Source organism: Mesoplodon bidens (assembly GCF_964165515.1).
Source record: "Mesoplodon bidens genome assembly, chromosome: 4".
NCBI classification, from domain to species: domain Eukaryota; kingdom Metazoa; phylum Chordata; class Mammalia; order Artiodactyla; family Ziphiidae; genus Mesoplodon; species Mesoplodon bidens.
The window spans coordinates 3,631,847-3,647,482 of record NC_138160.1 but is presented as its reverse complement, the minus strand read 5'-3'; positions in this window follow the sequence as shown (position 1 = coordinate 3,647,482).

The window sequence follows — 15,636 nt, the reverse complement described above, 5'->3', positions numbered from 1 at the left end:
AGTATACAATGCTAAGATATTAATAGTCTCTGTGCTTAATTCTAAAATCCATATTTGATGAAAATTCATTCCAACTTTTGCCATTTAGGCCTCAATTCTGTGTAAGGTTGTTGTAACTGAGTCAAAGCACTGTGATGAGATTCAACTCTGTACAATGTTTCCTTAGGCACCTGTGGGTGTGTGGAGTTATTTTAGCTGTAGATTGATTAACGATAAATTTAACTTTAGGAGGTATTCTCTCAAAATATACAAAGCAACCTCTTAAAAATCTTGTAGTTATATACATATTGAATGTAGAAAAAGTCTGGTGTCTTGATGAACCCTCCTTTTTATTATACAAAGGAAAGTTTATCACATATACAATGACACAAAGTATCGATAAGAAATAGAATTTGCCATGAAAAGGGAGATTCTCTTAAAAGAGAAGGAACTATAAAGAAGGGTCTGTAGAGATTAAAATATTGACAGGTGAACTAGAGAGAACTATATAGATTTACTAATCATCATCAGAAATTTTCAGAGAAAATCAACTATTATGGTCACAAATCTAGATTGTGAATGCCTACTTTAAGTCAGTAAATAGCCAAAAAATTCAGGAGGCTATTAACTGAGATTTTAAGTGAAAATCTTATATATGCATTTATGTACTGTCTTTGATTGTTATATTTATATATTTTTTATTGTTGATGTGTCTAGAAATTAGAGTGAAGATAGAAGCTTAGGCATCCTTCTCACAAGGATATGTTGGGGAAGACAGCATATAGAAAAAACGTTTATGATCAACTAAACAATCAAATGATGTTACAGGAATTCAGAGAAAAGAGACATCTGTATACACCAGAGTAGAGAGAGAAAATTCTCCATGTAGGGATGAGGCTTATGCTGGTTTTGATGATTCGGCGGTGGGAGGAGAGGTGATAAAACTGAAATCTTGGGGCTTCCCTGGTGGCGCAGTGGTTGAGAGTCCGCCTGCTGATGCAGGGGACACGGGTTCGTGCCCCAGCACGGGAAGATCCCACATGCCGCGGAGCAGCTGGGCCCATGAGCCATGGCCACTGAGCCTGCGTGTCCAGAGCCTGTGCTCCACAACAGGAGAGGCCACAACAGTGAGAGGCCCATGTACTGAAAACAAAAAGAAAAACAACAACAACAAAAAAACCCGGAAATCTTAAATTGCTGGAGAAAAAAAATATATTTTCTTCCCTGGCCAGTCTGGTAAAAAGAAGTCTGGACTAAGATCCAGCCATTCTGGGTTTAGAACAGAGTTCTGTCACTACCTAGTTGTGGTCCTTGGGCAAGTCATGTCCTTTGAAGGCACATCAAGTCTCTCATCTGTAAACCTAAGGATTTGGCATCTGTGAGCTCTTCCGGCTGTTAAACTTGATGCTTCCAAGGAATCTTTTAAGTGTGGAGCTGTGCTGAGGGGAAGCTGCCAGCCTGTGAGTCTCCCAGGTGCAGCTCCCATCACCAGGGACTAGACACCTGCCATTGGGTGAGGGAGTGAGACAGTGAATTCTCACACAGCAGCAAAGAAACTTGATGTACACGTGGAGGATGGGCTCCACCACTTTCCCCTTGGCTTCTTTGGTAAAACATAAATTATGTTTTTCATCTCGATGGAGATTATTTGCTCATCTTTCTCTTGGCAGCTGACCCCAGTCTCTGCAGTGTTTCATCAGAAATTCTCACCACTGACTTGAGATCCCTGAAAGCTTTTCCTCAAATACTTTGAACTCCAGCTACACTGCCGAGCTATTTCATCTAGTGATGTATCTTTAAAATAGGAGGAAAACATACTTTTAAATGTATAAGTTAGGGTGTTAAGGATATGCATGTGCATGTGTGTGTATGTGCATGTACACACATACATATAACTGACGCATATATATACATATACGTATGTATAATTTATCTCTGCAGTGTAACATTGTAGTGGAATCTACTGTTCAAAAGGATCTACTTTCCAATTTTTCCCTAAAGGTAACATTCACATGGAAGTTGGTTATGAAAAATAATCACGACACAAATAAATTTGGGAGAAAATGCACAGATTTTTTAAAAGCAAAAGTTTTCACCAAAACCCCAGAGTAAAAAATAATTCCTTGAGTTACTTCAAAAAGAAGGCCACTCAGAGGAATTGCGGAGAGCCGGGGTCAGCACCAAAGGTCAAGTTTCAGGAAAGCACGTGCACACAGCTCTCCATACACAAAAACCTCATGTGTGTTTCAAACCACACGCTTTACACAGACTGCGAGGATGCTTCCTTTTCCTTGTAGTTACAGTTACAAGGTCATTTTAGTCAATAAACATGATGGGTTGACACATATATTATAGGGCAAAGGAAGTGGGAATTTTGACTAAAATTGTTCAAGCGTGTTGTCAAGAGAAAGATATGTTCCATGAGCTGAGAGGGGGAAAAGGTGATGGGAAGCTCACCTTCATTCCACACTCATGACCCTCCCTGACTCCAAGGAGGACAGTCCCCAAAGCCCAAGATTCTGTCTGAAATTACCTGCCACCCCCTCAAATACCAGACCCGTCTTCCTCCAAACCAGGCTTTCTCCACGCTGGACACTTTGGGCTAGAACTGGCTGTGGATAGACGCTCTCCACATTTAGCAGCATCCCAGGACTCTACCCACTAGATGCCAGAAGAATCCCTCCTGCTGCCTAGTCCCAACAACTGGATGCCTCCCCACATTCCCAAATGGGAGAAGTCAGGGTGGGAGAAGTCACCCCACTAAGAAATGCTTCTTCAAACTCCTCCTGTTGGGACAAGGGTATCAGCTCAGGTGCCTTGCTGCACTGTCCTGAGAACATTCTCAAAAGAAAACAGTGGGGTCCCAAGTTGAGGGACCCCATTGTTAAGCACGGGGCAAATCCTGTTAACTGTATGATGTAGCAACCCTGTTTACTGAAACAATAATTCAAAAAGTTGCATCATCTTGATAAGGATCTTTCCTTTTAAGTGGAAAAATGGCCATGATTTAAAATAAAGTACCTGGATGGTTTGAGATAATGGAAAATGACTCATTTTTCTTGAGTTCATAACCTAAAAATTATCTGTTGTGCAGAGAATGAATGCAAATGCTTCTTTTTAAAGAAGATAGAGCTTCCCTGGTGGCGCAGTGGTTGAGAGTCCGCCTGCCGAAGCAGGGGACATGTGTTCATGCCCCGGTCTGGGAAGATCCCACATGCCATGGAGCGGCTGGGCCTGTGAGCCATGGCCGCTGAGCCTGCACATCTGGAGCCTGTGCTTCGCAACGGGAGAGGTCACAACAAGGAGAGGCCTGCGTACCGCAAAAAAAAAAAAGAAGATACAACTTAGTCCTCAAATATTTAAAAAAATTAGAAAGTTAGAATAGACATGTAGCATTTGTCTTAACATAACCAATCCACTGCAGTTCTTAACACTAATCACCTCACTTAGATTGAGTTCATCCAGAGGACCTGTATGCAGAATTTCCTCCTGTGTCCCTAACGGGTGGTCAGACCTGGGTTGGCAGGTGCTGGGCGGTGCTAGGGATTTGACTGTGAATGAAGCAGCCACTCTCCCCACCGGAGGACTCATATTCTTGCTGAAATACACCTTCATAGAGGATCAGTTTCCCTCATTGAGGAAACCTATGTATTTCATCTTAATCATCAATTCCTTTCTCACCATTTCCATTAGGCTATCTTTCATGATCTATTTTAATAGACATTTTCATTTCTGTGAATTTCAACGTCAAGATACCAAAGTAACCTCTTATTGCTATTTTAAACTTAAATTCTTCATTTGTACCTCCCTCTGTTCCCTGTTGGGCATGTCATGGGCAGAAGTCAGGAGTCCTCCCCGAGAGGGGTACTGTGAGAGGTGTGGGTATGCCTGTAATCCGGGTTATTTCCACCGGCTGGCCGTGATAGCTCCTGACCCCTGTCAGCATGCTTTCCTTTGTGTTCTCAACAAACTCAAATCCACAGCGACAGTCACAATGACTGACAGTGTTTACTTGCTGTTACATGAGCGTGTTTAAGCATTCACTCACATCATCTCTTTTCAACTTTGCTCCATCCTCATAGCTCGGCATCGCCACTGTCTCCTTTTTCAGAAACAAGTAATGCTGAGTTAGAGGAAAGTTACCGGGATTCAAATTCAGGACCAGGTGGTGTCAGACCTCTGCTCTCCTGCTGTGAACTGTTCTGTCTTCCCAGCTGCTGACTGACGAAGATGCCAGTAATTCATAAAATATGCTGCTTTTGAATTTTCTAATCAAGGTGTTCATTACTGCTTATAACATGTTAGTAAGTATAAACTGCATAGAGATGTTTTAGGAACAAGTAAGTTAGACATTAAAAAGGACAATGGCCTGCAGACTTACTGAACTTGACTTATTGAATTCCTCACATAGTTACCGGCTGTCAAGGAAGGGGGCCCTTCGATGGTGGTGGGACAGTCACCTGTGAAAAGTGTAATGAAAGAAAGGCTTTCATCAGGGAGCTGCTTAGAACTGACACTTGTTTTGGGTCTTGGGCTCCAGAAAGAGCAAATCTGACACTTTGTTGCTGTTTTCTAGTTCTTGGGATAATGTGGTCAGTCCACCAGAGCCTCCACCTTAGGCCTGCTCAGGGATCTGGGGGCATCAATTCAGGATGCAGACTTACCTGAAATGCTCCCTGCGTGGTAACACTTGACTCATCCTTCCACCCTATTGAGGTCCTTTAGGATTCTCACCATGTCGCTGGCACCCTGGCCCTCACTCTGGCTTTTAGTCAGATATGAAGCTGATGGGCCTGTGCTCTGTGCCCTTCTGTAAATGAATACCAACATGCGCCTCCTGCAAACTGAGGCTGGATTGTAAAAATGCTCCAGGAATCAAATTGTTCAACCACGGGATCAAGCTAACCATGCCACTGCCGGCATGACTGTGTCCACAGCAACACACCAGGAGAGACTGTCCAGTGTCTGCTGGAGCCTATATGCACCAGGACTGCAGCCTTCCCCTAGTCTTGTATTTTACTTCACTTCCCTCTGACTATAGTGTCAGGGAAGGCAGGGACAGTGTCTTTCTTGTTCTCCACTCAGTTCCCAGTGCTTTGCACACTGCCTGACACAGAGTAGACACTTAGCAAATAGCTATTGGATCAATAAATAAATGAATAGATGAAAATCAATCCCATTATAGAAAGACAATGACATATTTGGGCAAAAATATCCTAAATTAAAAATTACAGACTCTCAATAATTAGTGAATGAATACTAATTAAGACAATACTGAGTCCTACACTATCTTTACTCAGGATAAATTCCAGATTAAACAGTACACAATATTAGCAACACTTTCATATTCTACTTGAGAATAAAAACTATATTTGAATTTTTACTCTTCCTTAATCTTGACCGCTGAATTCATCTGCAAATTCTCAGTTCACTATATATGATATGTCTAGGCTAAAAAACTTTATTCCAGCATAGAGCACCTCAGGCTACTTTTATAAACTACTATTCTATATCTGCTTCATTCCTTCTTATAAATATTTCTCAACATTTTATTATAATTTTCAACATAGAGCAAAGTTGAAAATTTTAATACCAATATGCCCACAACCTATAGTCTGCTAAGAAAACTTTATTTTCATTGTTTTGTACATATCTATGCATCCATTCATTCATCAATCATACTTTTTTTCTGATCCATTTTACAGTAAATGGCTGAGTTCAGTATTTAGAGTTTAATATTTATGTATAGGTTTTTGTTCAGCTGTAAAACTCACATACAATGAAAAGCACAAATCCTAAGTTTTTACTCACTGAGTGTTGGCAAACATATGCATCTGTGTCACCAAATCCCTGTAAAGATACAGAAATTATACAACCTCAGAAAGTACCCTCAAGTCCCTTACCAGTCACCCCATCCTCACATTCTCGAGGACAACTTCTGTCCTTTTTCTTCTCCTTTCTTTTCTTTAAACCACTGATTAGGTTTACATTTACCTGATTTGGAGCTTGATACATATGGACTCATACACTATATACTCTTCTGTGTGAAGTTTCTCTCACTCAGCCTGCTCTCCATCCATCACATGGATCAGGAGCTCATCCCTTTTCATTGCTCTGCAGTGTTCCATTGTTGATACCTCTCTATGGAGCCATTCTCTTGCTGCTGAACCCCTTGCTTGTCTCTAAGTTTTTGCTATGATGGTTAAAGCTGCCATGAACATTCTTGTACATATATTCTGTGGACATGTTTTCATTTCTCTTGAGTAAATGACTAAGGCTAGAATTGCTGAACCATAGGATCACCGTATGCTCTATTTTATAAGAAACTGGCAAACATTTTATACAGTGGTTGTACATTTTTACTTCTCCACCAGCAATATACAAGAGTTCCAGTTGCTACACATCCTCAGAAACATTTGATAGTTATCATTAAAAAAAAAATTAGCCATTCTGATGGGTGGAGTATGTTAATTTGCTGACCATTAATGGGGTTGAACACGTTTCCATATGCACAATGATCATTTTTATATTTTCTGGTGTAAAGTGTCCATTATCATCTCTTGCCCAATTTTATTGGATTGTCTTTTTATTATTGAGTTGAAAGAGGTTATTTCAAATACGTATCTGAAGGGTAATGTACCCTGCAGGTCACTATGAAGAGAAATCTTGGGAAGTTCTGTTTTCAGGGCATCTTTTCCCAGCAGTGTGTCTAGATCTTCCTTGTTCTTCCTTTTTGATTTAAAATGTGGTTTGAGAAGCTAACTTTTGTCTTTATCAGCTTTGAAAGCTGCAGGTTATTCTAAGCATTCATTTTCCTTTCAAAATTGTTCAAGTATGTGATCTTAACTTTTTAATTGTTCTTTATACACAAACTCTCCTTTTAATCTTTTCCACATGTCCTTGTGAAAGATGAGTTTATCAACAACTCTATTATGGATGCTTGCTGTTCTCTCTTTTTCTTTCTCCCCGTCCCTCCCTCTCTCCCTCCCTCTTTCCCTTCCTCTTAGAAGTAACCACATCATACATGTACATCAAAATCACACTTTTGAACACCTTTAAACTTGTTCATCCTCCTGAGAACTGTAGAACTACCCTTGGCGAGATCTCATCCCATTGGTGGGAGTCTGCTCTAAGGGCACAACAAATGCCATGATGACACCACAGCTTCTCCACAAGATTTCTGCTTCCTCTCCTTCATCCAACCTGTTACTCAACATCTATTCCAGAGTAGCAGTTGTGTTTTATTCCCTCTCTACTTCCTGGGAGATAAAATGGTCAGCAGAGAAAGTTGAACGTTATCAGATACACTACTTTAGCTGAATGAGGCTTCCAGTCAATGCCTGGATATTGGGATCTCCCCCTCCCCCAACTGTGCTGTTCGGCCATGTCACTCTTGTGACCTATGCCACAATGGAAACGGTCTGTTTCTTCTGCTGCATTCCTCCACCAAGGGTGGTTTCTCTTTAAACTTTTATCTTTAGACAAGGCCTCTCAAGTGGGGCTTCACTAGGGTCTTAGGAGCTTTCATGTAATGATGCACCTTTTCTGACAGATAGAACTCATCTGCCCCAGTTCTGGGAGATCTGTTCTTTTTCCTCCACAAGCGCATTAGAGCTTTCCTACAAATAGCTCATCTGGGGCCCAGTGCTAGTTCATAAATCGTCATTTCCTCTATGTGTTGAGACCCAGGTTCCCATTCCTCCTGGATCAGGCTCTGAGTGCTTCTGTGATGTGACCCCCAGGCAGGCCTCAGCCTGACCTGTCCTACTTAATCCAATCACTTCCTTTCTTGTTCTGTGGACAAAGTCATGCTGCCTCTCATACAAAAAGTGCACATTTGCCTCTTAGGAGAAGCTCCCCATACTTGTTGCATGATGTAGAGATTCGCCTCAGTTCTTTTGATTTCTGAAAATCACATTCCCAGGCATTTATGTCTGCCTGGAAAATCGCCTGAACTTGAGGACCTCGGGGGCTGAGTTGCCTGTGGGTCTGCATACAGGCTGGGTGGGCGGCTGCACACCTGGAGCTCCGGGTCTGAGGATCCCATCTTGATTTACAGGGTGGTGGTTGGGACATAGCCAGGAAGATGTCTATGAGCTGTGATGCTCAGGACAGCAGAAACCACTTCAAAATTTGAAAGAAATTGCATATAAATTTGTATAAACTAACTAGTGTCTTACAGACTTGTATTAGAAATTAAATAATAACATAACTGATATGGTAATACATATGTATACACATGTATGTATGGTGGTATACATGTGTATGTGTGTTTGTATATATGTGTATGTGTGTACATATTATATATGTCTCTATATATTATATATAGTATTTATATTATTTAAATAATTTTATTGTTAATAAATAAACAGTGAATTAATATTATTATTACTAGATTATAGTAACATAATAAAATATTATATAATTATTATAATATAATATAATTATCACTAATATAATAAATATAATATATAAATATATGATTATATATGTATATTTATATACATTTTCTCCCCTTCTTCTCTTCCCCTCTCTTTTCTCTGCCACAATTACAGGAAGATGGTGACTCTGACTGAGACAATCTCCGTCCTGGAGAATTTGTCTTTGAGAATGTATTGTACCAACTATTGTATTCCACAGTGCCATGCTATGTCAAGCCATACTGGTGCCTGATATAAAGGGAAATAGCAGCAATAGTAACCTAGTCTTTACTTACAATTTTATATTTGATGCATCATGGATATTTTGCAATAATTTTGATTTTTAAAAATTTCCATCTAAATAATATTTACCCAGTTGACTGATTTTTTCACAGCCCTTAACTATGGTGTCCTAGTTCAGTTCCCACAGTCCCTTTTCTTAGTCCCAGCCCTGTAAATTTATTTTGTGCACGTTTAATTCTCATATAAGCTGCAATAAAAATGGACATTGGAGTGACAAGTTTCTCTCTTTCTTAATGACTTAACTGACAATCACAAACCATAGTCACAAACCACTGTTTCTAACTTTTACTCCATTTTTCTGTTTAAATTTTTTTAAGGTTGTCATATCAGTAAGTAAGGCTGAAAACCAATGATCTTGCTGACAAAGGGAAGTCCTGGAAAAACTTCAATAAAGATTGGCAAAACATAGAGGCCAATACTGCATCAAGAAACATGGAGATTCCCAGGAATTGCCAAGTGGGGCTACCTGTTCATGGTGGTTATGGGGCCACAAGACTCTCCTTTGGGGGCACAAAATACATATTCTCCCTGACCATCTGATTATCCATCATTGTCTGGGACAACAGGCTGCCTTCTGCTTTTCGAGGTGGATACCCTCATCCTTTATTTCCTGATGACACATACCTTACCAAAGGGTTTTCCACATGATAATATTTTAATGTTGTCACTTTGGGAGAATATTTTGTCTTTAAAGAAGAAAAGGTTGAGCCTGAAAAGTTTTAGATCCTTTTGATAGAAATCACTACAGTGAAGGACAAATTTCCTACAAAATATTTTTGAATGTTTTATTTATTGGATGCTCAGCTGTACAAATTAGACACATGGGGTGTAACACAATTTAATCAGGATTATGATTTTTATACGCTGGCTGCAACGTCCTCCCCCACAAATATCCAAAATTATCTTAAAAGTCCTATCACAAATTGTAGGTAGACTAAGTAAATTAAAAAGTGACTTTGGCTAATTCGACATCTGATTGTAGCTGCTAGCTCTGGATCTTCTATTTGTGATAAACTAATTTTGCTGGTTTCTAATACCGGGTCAAATGTGTTTTAGAATACATGGTTTTATAAATGTACTAAACAGAGCTGTGACATGTATGGAAGGTTAATTGCTCCTGGTGATTATACAAATTGTGATTTTTTTGGTCCCTTTCTCTTTATAGTACATTGATTGAAAATAATCTTTCCTGTTTTCATTTTTTTAAATTTTAAATATTATCCATTTTTTCTTCTTTGATGTTTTACTTAGAAATAAACTGTTTAATTAAGAAATATTTGTAAATTTTCCAAAAATCTTTTTGTCATTGTTTTCTTATTTATTTATTTATTTATGTTTGTTTGTTTGTTTTCTAATTTAAATACATTATGATCAAAGAATATACTCTGTATGGTTTCAGTTCATCTAATTTTTTTTCTACTAAACATCAAGATTTTTTTAAATTTTTATTTTATATCAGAGATAGTTGAATTACAATGTTGTGTTAATTTCAGGTGTACAGCAAATGATTTAGTTATACATGGGATTACAGGCATTATTTCCAGAATGTTCACTTCTATACGGTTGTTAGGCAAATGTAGATTCCTTCATCCTGGCAGTAGGTAAAGGGATGGAAGTTGGCACCTGTAAGGTAGAAGGTGAGAGAACACCCCACCCTTCCACCCTCACCCACTTCCCCTCTTCCAATGTTTCCACCTCCACTGCTCCCAGTGAAGTCACCTCCCTCAGCTCGTGTCCCCTTCTGTCAATCAAGTGGATGATGCCATCTTCATAGGAATCCTTGAGGGCTATCTGAGCTACCAGAGAGCATCACCAGAATCCTTTCCCCATTAACCATTAGGAATCCTGGAGCCTATATACACTCCCTGACATTTATTAGTCATAGAGGTTGGAATTGTTACCAGATAGAACTGGTTCAAGAGCCAGGCAGTTGATAAGTTAGTAGAACTGACACCTTCCAACAACTAAAATCAAATAGATTGGCTTGACAATTTCCTCATCCCAAATGGTTTCTATATAACTGACAAGCCACATAGGTGATGTAGCCTTCCTTTTCCAATGTGCTTTATCGCTGGGAGTCTTTAACAAAAAAGACTCTGAATATGCATTAAATGAAACCCAAAGTTACATTTTGTACACTTTGTTATAAGGACCATCATTTAGAACACAAGTTTTGTTTCTTGTTACTGATAAAAGTAGCACCCTTTACACAAAGAAAAATTACAGATAATATAGAGAGAAACCATTCCCAGTGAAGATGTAATTTTAGCAAACATGTTACAGAACATATGTACTCTGGGAAAGAAAATTAAAACTTGAGTTGACGTGGACAGTGTTTCATTTGTTTTCCCTTCAGAGCTGTTGCAGAAAGCCCAGACACTCTATCATCAGGGCAAAAACCCTGCAGAGAGAGGGCCAAGGGGATGCAGCTTCATTCCAAGGTTTCCTTGACTACGCCCAGCTGAGATGTGAATCAATATTCCTTAATAGAATGTTTAGAAAGTTAACACCAAAAACAATTTGCTATATTTAATGACACTTTCTCTGATCAGTAAATGGTGTATTGCTTTTTCCATAGTGTAAATTCAATCATTTTCAAAGCCTGCTTTCATTGTCTTTGCGAATGCCAGTTAAATCCCCCTTGTAGATTTTGAGGAGAAACGAGGATGGCTGAGCTTAGTTGACCTCAGCTCCTAGTTTCAGGCAACATTTTCGTTCCCAGAGACATTGTCAAAGGAAAGGACAGCTTCTAGGATGAGATCCTGCCCAGGCGTACCTCCCTGGTACACATCTGGAGAGTTCTGTGTTCCCAGAGGCATCTTGCAGAGGTGAGTGTTGGGCTGGACTGGTGATGCTGTCCTCTTAGAAATGTGGGTTCATGGGAGAGACCCCAGTCCCTCTTCCTCTGGCAGGTGAAACTGTAGGATGTAAACCCCAGAAACCAGACACAGCCATACCACCCCCTGGAGCTTGGTGGGAGCCCCCCTGCAAGTCTGCAGTTTCCTGCTTTGTCTGCCTGTCCCCCTTTCCAGGGGCACAAGACCCCATACCCAGGGCCTGCAGTCCTCTTCTCCAGCACCCCTACGGTCTCCTCCTTGGATCTGGATACCAAGATTATCACCCAACCAAACTGGGTTTCTGCCCCTCATTTGTAAACGAGTGGGAAAGGGTCCAACTTTACAAAGTCATGTTCAATGAGAACAGCGAACGTGAAATACCCTGGGAGGGACCTGGCACACACTAGGTGCTCGCTCCACTGTGACGACCCAAGAATTTTAACATCAGTCCCTTCCCTTTTAGATGGGAGACTAGACTGTGAGAGCTCGCCCGTCTTGCCCCAGACAGTATACAGCAGGAGGCTCTTCAAACTGGCTTATCATCTCTCTCCTCAGCCCCTGACTCCATTGTACAGAAATCTATCCACGTGGACAGCAGGCAGCAGAGTAGTAAGAAAGATCTTTTCAAGCTAGGTTTTAAGATCAAAATAATGTGTTATTGTTTCCATGTGCAATGAAATCCAATAATATTAATAGCTGAGTACTTACTGTGTGCCTGCTTCATCAGGCATTTTTCAACATTATTTGACTTCTCATGGGCTGCAGTGCTGGCATCACAACATGTCGAAAGATGAAAACCAGGGTGCAGAGAGTTTCAAGAGCTGTTGGGTTTCACTCAGCTGACAGTGGTCACTCTGGGCTTCAACCCAAGGTCATCCTGGCTCCAGAGCAGAGTCCTTCCCATGTCCTCATGCTTCCCTCCTGTAGATAAGACATATTCCCCAAGGATATTTTATCTCTCACCAACGTACATGGGAAGAGGAATCCTTTTAAATATATTGTAATTGGAAAGGGAGAAACCAGAAATAAAGGATAATTCCTAAAGTGAAAAGGCTTCCCCAGACTGGAAATCATTTTCCTTTTGGTAGAGTGAGTGGTGTCTCTGGATGACGATCCTGCTAATCTCACATTGACTGATGTCCAGTCAATAGCACGGCTGCCAAGATGAAGAGCACAGCTGTGCAGAGGCTGAAAGTGAAACCTGTTCACAGCCCAGCAATGGGGGGAGAGAAGTGTGAATGTGCCTCAATTTGGCAGAACCAGACTTAAATAAGAGAAACTCAAGTTATGTGAGACTGATGGAAATAAAAGAGGAAAAAATACAGAGCTTAGTAATGGTGTACTGGGCCAATCATTAAGTGTGCTCTGACTGACTTTCTCCTTAATTAACATGCAGGGCCTTTGAACTTTGCCTTGTTTTACATTTGTGACTGTTACAGAAAAATTCCGTATTTACTCCTGAGGGTGGCACTTGCAAAGTGTCAAGATACTGTGTAAGCGCCCTTTCTTCTTCAGAAAGAAGTTATGTGAGTGCAACCTGTTGTGTTGTCTGTTGTCAAGTGGAAAGACTGGTGAACGGAACGCGCCTCACCAAGCACACTGCAGAGTTATCACAAAGAACATGTGTCCATGAGGAGATGTAAATAAAACATGGAGCAGGACCTCAAAGGCATACTAGGAGAAGATTCAGAATTAACAGGAGGCACCAGGTTCCAAAAACTGAATTTCATGCATAATTACAGTGTTCATTAGAGCCAATAATCACCATTACAAACCTGGCACATAACATGCAGATACTTTGGAGACTGAAAGGGTTAACAAAATTTCTCTTGGACTGAAGTAGCAGGGACTGTAGGTAAAAAATAACAACGATGTTTTAATAAGTTGGAATGTGTGTTCTTGCCCCAAAATGTTTTACACACTTAGTTTTAAGCATTTGCTACTTACAGGGAGAATGTCAGGAAGGCATTTTCAGAATTGCTAAAGGGCAGAGTCCTCCAACGCACAGGTCCCTGTATTTTTATTGTTGTCGGGAGGTGTAATTCTGATCCCTAAAAACGAGTACACACTGAGCAAGCATCCCCTCGGAGAGCCGGACAAATATACAAGACGCATGTTTATACCATGCTATTTCCCTTCTATTTGATTTTTTTAAGGTGTAATAGTATTATTGGACACCTTTCCTTACCAGACTTTCTTTGAATGATTGTAATCGAGAGAGAAATTGAATTCTAGTTTATTTAATTCCCTTTTGACCATCAGTTATCCTTTCTCCCCTATTTTCTTGGCTATTATGAATGATGCAACAATGGCCATCCTTGCCATTATATTGTATATTTTATATACAATACTAAGATACATATACACATGCCTTTGTGCATGTGTCAAAATTTGTCTAAGGTAGATTCCAGGAAGGGGACCCTCTGGGCCCAAGGACACGTTCTTATTACATTCTGATGGTTACTACCATATTCTGCATTAACACATTCCTATCAGGTATTTTAGCAATATATGTACAACCCTGTGCATTTCCCCACTTCCTTGTCACCTATAGATACCATGGTGATTTTAACTTTTGTCCAGATGAAGAGCAATAGCATGTATCTCCTTGCTGTTGTAAGTTGCATGTTTTGGGTCACCTGTGAGGTTGTACATCTTTTTGAATAATTAGTACCAAGTTTTATGTCACTTTCTGCACTTGGCCTGATTTATTTATTTACCATTTTTCTATTTTCACATTTTTCTTGTTGATTCATCAGTTTGACTTAGCAATCTTAGTTATATTTGTTGTCAGTATTTTCTCACGGGGAAGGGCACACCTTTTCTCTTAGTAGGAAGCGTCCTTCAGCTCAATTTCCTGGTGTCTGGAGTTGTGATTGGGGTAACACCACAGCAGCCAGGCAAAAGCTTCACATGCAAAGATCTTCAGTCCCGCAGAGCTGATGGTAAGTGAAGGACCCAGGCAGAAAGGATGGAGAGATTCTGCCAGCCCCTGCTTTTCCTAAGCGTCCACCTACCCCAGGTGCAGGGCCCTGGATTCCTGTTAAATCAACATCTGGAATACAAGGAGACCCCAAGAGACCAAGCACTGCAGCCAACTCTAAAATAGTACATTATCAAGCACTTCAAAATTCCTCACTTTCATTATTTTTTCCCACGTATTTGGAAATTTTGAAGTGAACTTAGAGGGTAGAATTTTTGGACAATGTACATAAATGATGCAGGCCGTGTGTAAGCCATGTTTTACTTGAGAATCAGTATAAATTTGAGTAGTTGCTTGAAGTGTTATCCAGGCTCAATCAGAACAGTGTTAGATTCACAACATCCTGACAAGGACAGTAGCTCCTTGGCATTCTTGGCCTTCATGGGACCCATAGTGCAACCCCATTTATCTGAGTTCCTGCCTCCCAAGTTCAATCAGTACAACAGGTGACACGACAGCCAACAGTCTCCTTCAGCACGTGCTATGTGGAGGTGACACGGTCTTACTGTGGAGATCAGTGCTCTCTCCTTGAGGAGTTTACACTCTACACAGCACTCATTTCCATGCGCCTGCCATGGCAAAGTTTAAAGGACTTCTCACATGCAGTATATTTTTTCTACCCTCGAGGCTAACTTTGCTCCAGAAAAAAATACCAAAATAAAATACAGCATCAGGAATTTAGGAGAGTAAAGCCCAGACACTGTTTCAGAGTTCTGACTTCATGGAGAGGCTCAGGTGTGTTGACTTATCTTTCATGCCAAGCCACAGTGTTGGTGACAAATGGGACATCTGTGTTACCCACGTGGTCCACGTTCTCGGGTCATCTTTTTATGTTCTGGGGCCTCGTAGCAGGAAAGCCCATGGCAGACTCTGCTGAAACCTCCAGTCGGTTGATCTGGAGTCGGATCCGATATCTAGGCGCCTGACCTGTGCTGGCCACGTCTGCTTGGTTCATCAGAACTCAAGTCACTTGAATCCCCTTCAAGCCCAAACTCAAAACCGCCCCTGTGCAGACCCTGTCTTGCTCCTCTCATGGTGACCGGATTGTGCACAAGTGTATCACTGTATGGGGATCTGTGATAGTGTGTCAGTGTGCATGGGAGTGTCCTGGTGT